This window comes from Carassius auratus, chromosome 37 (assembly GCF_003368295.1).
Source record: "Carassius auratus strain Wakin chromosome 37, ASM336829v1, whole genome shotgun sequence".
Lineage (NCBI taxonomy): Eukaryota > Metazoa > Chordata > Actinopteri > Cypriniformes > Cyprinidae > Carassius > Carassius auratus.
The window spans coordinates 2837221-2848188 of NC_039279.1; the positions used below are offsets into that span (position 1 = coordinate 2837221).

The following is a 10968-nucleotide window of genomic DNA, read 5'->3' on the forward strand; positions in this document are numbered from 1 at the left end:
TGCGCTGCATTAGGATCTTACTGGTTTGTACATCTCGTTTCTCTAATTAAATCTTACTAAAGAGGATTGTGTGATGTCATGTGATCCTCATACCGGTCTACAGAACCTCAGTGAGACACTCTCAGAGGAAGTGCTCTCATCTCAACAGGAAATGGCTGCCCTCTCAGAGTGTGTGTGTGTGAGTGTGTGTGTGTGTTTTTTAAAGATCCTCTCATGGTCATATGGATCATATTTCTCCACAGTATCAAACAGCAGAAAAGAAACTCTGCATAAAAGCGAGTTGAGATCTACATTATCATTATTATTATTATTATTTTCATGATAATCAAGCACAGTAATATAATCCAGTGATTCAAATCATCATCTTCAGTAGAGATCTTCACTATGGAATGAGATTTATTCCCATCACTCACGAGACAACGCTTCATAGAGAAATAAGAACATGTTCTTCTGTAGTTATTCAACGTAAAAAGACAAAAATAGATCTAATAGCTTTTATCACCAGTGAGGAACTCCATTACCTGACATTACTACGGTTACACATCTGAAGCCCTTTAGCGTGTGTGTGTGTGTGCGCGCGTGTGTGAGTGTGTGTGTGTGTGCGCGTGTGTGTGTGTGAGAGAGAGAGTGTGTGTGTGTGTGTGAGAGTTAGAGTGTGTGTGTGTGTGTGTGTGTGTGTGTGAGTGAGAGTGTGTGTGAGAGAGAGAGAGAGTCAGAGCACGAGTGTATTTCACGTCGTCTCCTGCTAGTCTAAACACGCGTGTTGTCACGCGGCACACAGAGCTCGGCTCACGCTCCGATGCGTGACGTCCTCCGTGTGCTTCACCCTGAGTCGTTTACATGTGTCCTGCGTTCACTTCCTGAAGCGCTCGTCCATAATAATCCAACGGGAATGCTGGGAATCATCTCAGTTCCTCTCGATCTGCTCGATGTCCAGTTCTCCGTCCAGCTGGAATGAGTCCCGCCCCCTCCGGCTGCAGAGCCCCGCCCACAGAAACTCACGCTCCTTCCCGTTGCTCTGCCCCGCTGGCCAGCTGGCCTCTGATTGGTGGATGATGATGTCCTCTTTGGTCTGGTGCTGGTCGGGCGTGACGTCACCTTCATCGTGGAGTGTCTGCTCTTCTCCAGCGAATCCTGGACAGCTGAGACTGTGAAAGTCCTGCAGCTTCTGTTGGAAACACACACACACACACACACACACGTGACATCAGCAGCAGCGAGTTACTGTTCCTCAAACTCAACCAAGACAGCGTTTAATGGAGACCAAAGAGCAGAAATGACATCAACATCAAACTTCTGGCTAAAAGATGAGTCTATAATCCATAATAACACTTCCTCCAGAGAAAAAGTGCATCTGCTGTTGTCTCTCACAGATTAGTTTAGATCTGTTTAAACGCTGCTTGATCTGTGCAGATTTCTCTCCTGATTCAGACCAGAACACTCTTTCACTGGAGGAACTGTTATTATGATTATAGACTCCTCTTTTAGCCAGAAGTGATGGGTTGAAGTTAAAAACATCTGTTGATTGGCCAATCACATGTCTGATATTTCACTAATGACAACTAACTGACCAGCTCTTATTACATCAGCGGTCAGGCCTCGTTACCATAGAAACAGAATATTTGGTTTGTAAATGGAGCCGTTTTTCCACTGACACAATCATCAACATTGTGTGTGTGTGTGGCTACTGCAAACGATAGATAAACACACACACACACACACACACAGAGAGAAGGTTGTGTTCATGTAATGGTTGAGTTCTTATTCCCAGAAAGCGTGTGTTGATCAGATGACCTCTGACCCTGACATTAGTAATTAAACCTCTGATGGTGTCAGTAGAAAAGATACGCTCTCTCTTCATTTTTCTCTCTTACACATTTTCCCCTAATATTTCTTTGCTTTATTGATTTATTAGTGTTGGAGTATTTGCACCTTTAGCTTCCACACACGCGTGTGTTTCCCCCTAGACATCAGTTTCTTTTGATTGTGTAATAATAGTTATCTTGTCCTGTAAATCAGTTGTTTTTTTTGTTTGAAGGGTTAGTTGTTAGCTCTGTGATGCTGTGGTATATGAGCCTCCTCTAACAGAAACCATTACCATCCCAGTGATCTCAGTAACCAATCAACAAACACAGGTCTCCAGGTTTATGGGTTCATTTCATAGAAGGAATGAGGTTTCAACCGTCCAAACTGCATCTTCTATTCCCTTACCCTAAACCTGCCCCTCACAGAAAACTACAGCCAGTTTTACTTCTTCAAAAAACTACATTCTCTAGGATTTAGAAGCTTGCTTCCTCAGAGGAACCAAAAAAAAAATAAAAATCCCCACAAGGTCAAAATTTACTGGTATTACTATCCTTGTACTAAATACCAGGTACACACACACACACACACACACACACACACACACACTCTCTCTCTCTCTCTCTCACACACACACACACACTCTCGCTCTCTCTCTCTCTCTCTCTCTCTCTCACACACACACACACACTCTCTCTCTCTCTCTCTCTCTCTCACACACACACACACTCTCTCTCTCACACACACACACACACACACACACACACACCTGTGTCATCTTGAGCAGGTCCAGTGAAGGCCTGTGTTTGTGAGAGTCGGCCGGTCTCCTGCGCTTCACGCCGGTCTTCTTGTCGTTGTGGACGCAGGGCTGTGATTGGCTGCGGGCGAGGCCCTGACTGTGGCGGCGCTCCAGCTCGGGCGTGGAGTCGGGCGAGCTGGACTCGGTGGGGCAGATCTGCTCGTGTGAGAGGTAGAGAGCCTGAGGCGTCTGCGGGGATGCGGAGAAGGCAGCGAAAGGGAAGCCGTGGCTGAAGGTCTCCGTCGGATCGATGCGTGTGGGCAGGCTGAAGCTGGAGCTGCGCTGCATTGTGGGAAACCCAGACGGAGCAAAGACACCCGCGCTGAACACTTCCTCCACTGTGGCAGCGGCGCTTCTCCACGGACGTCCAGACGCGTGATCCCTGCGGCCGCCACGAGGAGCGACAGCCGAGCTCATCCGAGCAGGACAGCGAGCGACACTGGCGTTTACTGGGCGGCGCGGCGCTGGCCGGAGACGCTTCGCTCAGACTCAGGTCACGCAGCAGACCGCTGATGCCACCGGCGGCACCCGCCTCACGAGCAGAACACGTCTCTCTCACACTGTCCCACAGACTCTCCAGACTGGAGCCCACGGGCCGCTGCTGGACACCACACACTCCAGCCACCTCCGGCCAGCGTCCAGACTCTACAACACAACAGCTGCGGTGAGAATCTGACACGAGGAAGCACAATAACACAATAACACAGCTGGAAAACATGCGATGTGTTTCAGAGCGAAGCGCAGCAGTGTGTTCAATTACACACCAGCAGCTCCACATACACCCTGCCTTCCTTTCACCACAGTCTGAGATCAACATGCACCAAACTACAGTTCTCATGTCCGTACTGAGATTTTAAAAGTGTGACGATACCAGCATTTCATCTCGGAGTGGATTCTCAAACAGCTCTGATTGGCCGTTGTGTTCATGTGCTCGACAGATATGTCTGTGATTGGCTACAGTGATCATCGCTTCACTCTCTTACACAGATACACACAGAAGCGTTGTAAAGCAGCATCAGTCTGTGAGCAGATATATTATGCTCAGCCCTCAGTAAACGTACTGACCTCCAGCCTAAGAGTTTCTTTAACACAACAGAGGAGAACAAAAGAGAAGCAGGAGGGCCGAGCTCACAGGAAGAGCCTGTGGACATTCACAAGCAACACAGCTGTGTCTGAGAAAACAAAGAGCCAGAAATAGAGCCGTCTGATTGGTGGCAGGCTGCCAGAGGCTGAACATCTGTGTGTTGAGAGTGTTTTGGTTACTCGCTCTTAACATGAATCCCTCGCACCCCATGAGACCTCTGAGCAACTACTGTCAGAAAACACCTCGCCAGCGGAGCGATAAATCATGGAGTTACTCATGATGAGACCTGACAAACATGACATACTACACTCTAATACTCATCTATACTACATACAAAATACTCACACTCTACATTCTTAATCTATACTACACTCTTTATACTTCCACTCTGTATTACATGCTCAATACTCACACTCTATACTACACTCTAATACTCATCTATACTACATACTCACACAATATACTACATACAAAACACTCACACTACATTGTTTATCTATACTCACACTCTATACTACTGTACTCTTTATAGTTCTACTCTATACTACATACTCAGTACTCACACTCTCTATTACATATTCAATACTCACACTCTTTACTACTCTTTATACTTCCACTCTATACTACATACTCACACTCAATATTACATTCTCAATCTGTACCACATATTCTATACTCACACTCAAAATTACTCAATCTAAATCTTAAGTTTGCTCTACTACACATACTGTAGCATGTGTAACTGGGTATCGTTCAAAAATATAGTGATACCTCCACTTTGATACGGTTCATGAACAGTAATTTTCTTTGATACCAATTTTCTGACATTAGTTTTAACAAGATTACATCACACATTACCTGTCCTGAGCGACTGCACAGAGGAACAAGATGAAACCAACACAATAAATCAGAGCAAATAGTTTCTAATGTATTGTTAATGTATTGCTTGCCACTGTTTTTGATAATAAATATGAAGAGCAGCTGTTTTCTGAGAGGAGTGGTTCTGGAGACAGTCTCAGAACACACACGAGCTGGCTCATCCGTGCCCCTCAGCTCAGAGACGCTCGCACCTGTGCCTGACGCTAAAGCAGCAGATGTTGAGGGCAGCACACTTTCTATTTCAATCTCTCATGGAGCTGAAGATGCGCTGATCCAATCAGTGAAGGGGCAGATGCAGAACAGAAAGATGTGTGATCGTGGTGTATTTTGCACTTACCCATGATTCCAAAGGAGAAGAGGGCCGTCCCTTGGCTCATGGTCGGCGGCTCATGCTGTGGAAACACACAGATGGATCAGATGCACCACCAGCACACGGGCGACAGGAAACCCCTCCGAGTGCCTTCTGACTAGTGCACATCATGTAAACCACAACTAAAGCTCGCTCGAGCGCACGTGTGACATCATCGACTCAAACACGACAAACAAAGCCTTCACAACCACAGGAGTCGGTACAGAACATACACTCATTTCTGGGTTACTACAAGTCATACAATTACTATTCAAATGTTTAATCTAATTAACTATATGAATGCTCTAATTAATAACATATTTAGTAAACATTACAGAAAATAGCTTTAGAAAGAAGATTCACTATTGCATAATTAGTGATGATAAACAGATATTAATGGGTGATACAATTGAATCAATACTCCAGATATGAATCTTTATGAGTGAGTCATTTAGTCATTCATTCAAGCGATTCGTTCAAATGGATGATTCATTCAGAAACAAAGCAAGTGACTCTCTTTATGAGTCACTGAATCATTTGTTCAGAGGTGGATTTATTCACAGATCTGATAAAGCTTTGACTGAACTACTTGTGTTTGTGAAAATGAGTAAAACAAACCAAATTTGATCTAAAATGTAAGACCATAAGAACTTCTTGTATTAATTGCAGTGGTGCAGACATCGGGAATAGCAGAACTCTCGCTGGTGCAATATTTTTTAACTTTATCATATGATATAAGTATAAGAGGGTGATTTATTTTTTGCCCTCATATCTTGAATTTAAGGCTCGTATAACTGCATTCTAACAGTTAACCGTCCTGCATCAGGCTCCTCAGAACCTGAGAAGACAAAAATGTGTGTGTGATGGATCTGATTACTCAGAATGTGTTTGGATCTGGGTCTTGGACACTGATAATTAGGGAGTTAATAATGCACGACACCTGACGACGCGAGGTCTTACCAGCTGCACAGACTCGGTGGAGGCTACATCATCGACGGGCTTCTTCTCCAGGGTTTTAGTGTGAATAATCAGCACAGCTACACACATGTTTGCCACAGACCATCCCAGTGCAGGACCGATGGAGAGGAGCTCATCATTGATCCGATCCGATCTCACATCAGTATCGCTCTTCAGTCTGCACAGAGAACAGGACACAAACATCTCTGGGTGAAGCAGAAACGCTTTGAAATCCCCTTCAGGGAACATATAATCTTCATGAATTACAAAACTGCACTGCCATCTTTGAGCGAGAAATTCAGATATTTGTAACATTTGCATGACATCGAGAAGCTTAATGACATTATGACTTTAAAAACAAGGAAAATATCCCTAACGTAAGCCGAGCCGGGTGCATGAATAAAAGCATTATAAACTACTAGAAACCACTGGAGACCAGAGCCGAGGTCATGTGATCCAGCCGAAAATAAGTGTGACCTCTCGGTTATCAAACACACAGCTGGAGGAACCGTGGTTCTAGATCCGCTGATGGGAGCCAGATGTGCGTTTAGAGCTGAACACTGATCTCCAGACTCATGCATCTGACAGGAGGACATCTCAGAGCTGATGATAAACAGAAGATAGGGGTGTGTTCGACTCAATAACTGCTCCCTGACATGAATACATCGCACGCAGAGCCACACACACATCCAGCGCTCAACACTAGAAACATGACGAAAACAGATCAAAGATCGACTGATAAAACCGTGCAACGTGTTAGAATATGAAGGAACACATTCGGCCAGCTATTAATTTGATTATCATTTTATATTAACTCATAATACACAAAAGCACAAAAACAATTCAAACAAAAGGTGCATAAAAGTAGTGCGTTGGCATTAAACACGGCTGATGTGAAGGTTCGGTCTGAAGCGTGTGATATCTCCTCACTCACGGGACGCTCGGACAGAGATAAGCTCTATCTGGAGGGCGAGACTGACTTCAGCCGGCGGATACGTGACTCCAAGTTCACAGAGCAATCAGCGGAGCGCCACACTTCCTCCGAACCACAGACATCAGAATAAAGCAGCTCCTGTCATCATCATCATCCTCTGAGACACATTCACATTAATGTGCAAAACAGAGCAATGGCTAACTCATACAGACGGGAATCAGACTTTTATTTGTTTACATTTATCACATTTTTAGGATTTTTCTTTTTGTAGGATTTGTACGACAGACTTCAGATTCCTCTCTGAAGGAATGTGAGCCGCAGGCATCGTTCTCGTGCAGAAGACCTGTTTTCTGACACGCTAATGACTTTCCTCTGGTGCAAATTATAGAGACGGCGCTTCAGAGAGACACACATGACGAGAACACAGCTCCGGCTCCGTGTGGGAAAGACCCAGAGACCCTGGGAAGTTTATCACTGTGAAAACACGGAGCGCAGAGGGAACACGCTCCTTCCGAGTGTGTTTTGGGTGAACTTTCTGCTACTGAACACACCCACGAGCTCCAACGTTACACACATTCCCAGCGCTCAGCAACTCATTCTGAACATAACTCTTCTCTAAAGCAAAAGCGTGAATAGAAACCCCTCCAGAAAAGGGCAGAAGCGCAGCTCTCCATTCAGCAGGGCGTCCTCGAGGGCCAATCAATTAGTCATGTGATCTCCGCAAGCTGACGCTCCTCACGCTCCGGGCCAAACCAAACCAGCGCGCCGCGGGCCGCTAGCGAGGTCGGCCAAGTCTGTGGCAACAGAAACATCACGGATCCTATTGTGAAACACATGTAGAAGTGAACTCCAACCAAACAAGAGTTTCAGACTCCAGAGCCTTTCACAATAACAGCGTAGAGGACGAGGAAAGAGAAGGAGTGCTCACGACGCGTTCATGGACACAGCTGCCCGACCGATTAACACAAACACAAAGACACGCACCGCTTCTCTTCACTCGTGTTCACTCCAGCAAACGTGAAGCTTCTAGAAATGAGTGTGTGTTACTGTAAGCTCATGTGGAAACGGGACGTTTAACAGAGCGCTGGTTAAATTGTTACCAGGCAATAACCCACATTTGCACAGAGAGGCGCAGCGACACACAAAGCCAGCATTCATGCGCTCGCCACAAACCGACAGACGCTCGCGGATCACAAACAAACGCTATCCTGCTCACAGTCTGTGTGTTCTGCTGCTTCAATAGAGAATTCACCCCAGATGAGTGTGTGATGTTAGGGGTTTCACACAAATGGAGAAGTTTTAGCAGAAAGTTCACGACGCTCTTGAACGTGAATGGATTAGATGCTCTAAAAATGATGAGAATCTAACATTAGTCCATATGAAAGATGATCGCTGATATTCACAAGTTGATACACGACAGCTGCAATGACTTTCAGTAAATTACTACATCTCAGTCTGTTTCTCAGAAAAAGCACGGTGTGGGTTCAGAAGACTTGGAGTAGGAGTCGTATGGATAACTGTTTTTGGAGGTCAGAGCGTGATAAACGGGTGAACAAACCGAAACCTTCTAACACGGCTCTACTTGAGCTTTAACACAATCCTCAGTCACAGATTTCTTGGCCAATCTCCGGTGATTCATGATCTTGTGAAGCACTTCCCTCTCAGAGCCTGATACTACACACGTATGGAACTACCAAAAACTGAAAGTCAGCGAGCTCATAAACACTATCTTGTGATTCATTGTGGGAACTTCCACTGCCGGTGCAGGCGTTTACGGCTGTTTGTTACGTGACCTAGTTATCAAAACACTAGTGCAGCACAATCGAAGTCCAAAGGCCTCGAGTTGATCAAACTCAAGACAGCGATCTGAGACCAGGGATTTAAACACACACACCATCAGTTAGGTAAAGGTCAAAATCAGCCTCTTTTATGTCAAAGGACAGTCAAACCTGTTCTGCATTCCCTGTCTGATGTCTAACAATGACAGTGTGACGTCTATCACCCAGAACACCCAGCTATTCACCACAAACATTAACTGAAACAATTCCCTTCAGTAGGAAAATGAATTGGTCCTGGAAGCCTTCTCCAGCTCTGTAAACACAACCAGTCAACACTTTTCAATAAGTGAACCTCATCCGGCCACTCTGGTGAGAACAGAGTCGCCGTTTACCGTGAACACACACACTGCGGGCGCTGCACACTTCAGCGGAAAATGACGGCTGGAGGTGAGAACACAAAACACATTGATCGCAGCGGCTGGAGCACAAACTGGCTTCCCCAGGAACAGACTTGATGCATGTCGCAACACTTCACTGCAGAACAAGCAGCGGCGCATGATTCTCCAGATACCTGACGAGAAGTGAAAATCCTTTATTTGCATACAGCCTGATCACAGCTAACGAGCTGGCACTGTGCTGATAACTAGATAAACACAATCTGCTAGAAACTCTAGAGCTGCTCTTACTCTGATTAGACTTCAGTTCACACATCACCACGCAGTACTCAAGTTACCTCGAATAATACTCAACACAATATACAATACTACAATATTAAAACAAACAACCCTGCAATTATACAGAATACTCTAGAATACTGCATACTCTAAAGCACTGAATACTCGGAAAATACTCAATTTTAGAACACAGAATACTCTAAAAACAATACTGAATACTCAAAAAAACACTGAATAGTCTTAAAATGCTCTCTAAAAATATTAAATGCCCCCCAAAAAAACACCATACTCAAATTACTCTCTAAAATATGTACTACTCGACAATTATGAAAACATTAAAATTACTGATTACTCCTGCAAATACTGAGTGCTGTAAAATACTAAATACTCTTAAAAATACTGCATACTGATATGTTAAAATAATGAATAATCTAAATACGAAATACTTTGAAAATACTCAATGTTAAAACACTGAGCACTCAAAAAAATATATATACTGAATACTCGAGAAAGCCCTGAATAGTCTTAAAATGCTCTCTAAAAATATTGAATGTCAAAATACATCACATTCAAATAAACTCCTGAAATACTGAGTGCTATAAAATACAAAATACTCTTAAAATACTGCATGCTGAATACTTGTAAAATAATGAATAGTCTAAAACACTAAATGTTAAAACACGGAGTACTCAAAAAATACTGAATATGCTAAAATCCTAGCAGATATACTCTTTAAATACTCAAAAAAAAACCTGCATTGTCTTATTAAAATGCTCTCGAAAATAAGGAATAAAACAAAAATACAGCATACTTAAATACACTCTAAAATATTTTACTCAATACTGAAAAAGCTACAATTGCCGAATACTGTGAAATACAGAACACTGTAAAATACAGTGCTATAAAATGCTAAATATTATTAAACACAGAGTACTCTAAAACACAGCATACTCTAAAAGATACACTCTAGATTATTGAATACTCAAAAATACTGCATAGGCCTAATCTTAAAATACTGTATCCTAAAATACCAAAGATTCGAAATTACTGGATGTTCTTAAAATACGTCACACTAAAAGTGCTACATCCTCTTAAAAAACTCCCTAAAATATACAATACTCCAAATTACTGCATACTCAAAATACTACGAACTTTTGAAAGACAGAATACTCCTAGAATAGTAAATTACAGTAAAGCATGTAATGATTAATAGATCAACTCTAAATACTCATCAGTAAAGAGTTTTCAGCTCGTGTCGGAAGTTTATTGATAGAGTTTTCAGTTCCCAGTTCGAGTTGAACAGTTTCTGTTTTATCTTTGATCGTGTTTTTGAGCGTTTATTTGTAAGGATCACCGCGCGTTGGAGTTTCGAGCGACTTTAATTCGGTGTCCATGTGAGCGTTCCTCCGAGCTCCGGGAACAAAAGCTACGAAACTCCGCGAGCGTCGCGGGAAACTCACTCATTCATGCACAGCGACGAGCTCGAGCCCCGCGCTACCGTAACGACAATATACTGCGGTTTGATCCGTGTTCTCACTGTATACTCACGGGCCAGCGAGCGGCGCGTCTCCTCGCGTGGGACGATCGATAAGCACAGCCGTTCAGACCATCTTCATCCTCATCTCGCGGCTGCTTCTCCAGCGCGGGCCCAACACACACCGCGGGGGGACGCGGAACCGACAACTCAGCACAAAACACTCACAACACGCGC

At 43.9% G+C, this 10968-nt stretch overlaps 1 pseudogene; it reads right to left on the bottom strand.

The window, feature by feature from the left end:
• Nucleotides 1-369: 369 nt before the first annotated feature.
• LOC113055908 (protein FAM53B-like) lies at nucleotides 370-10758 on the bottom strand (annotated as a pseudogene).
• Nucleotides 10759-10968: the final 210 nt, after the last annotated feature.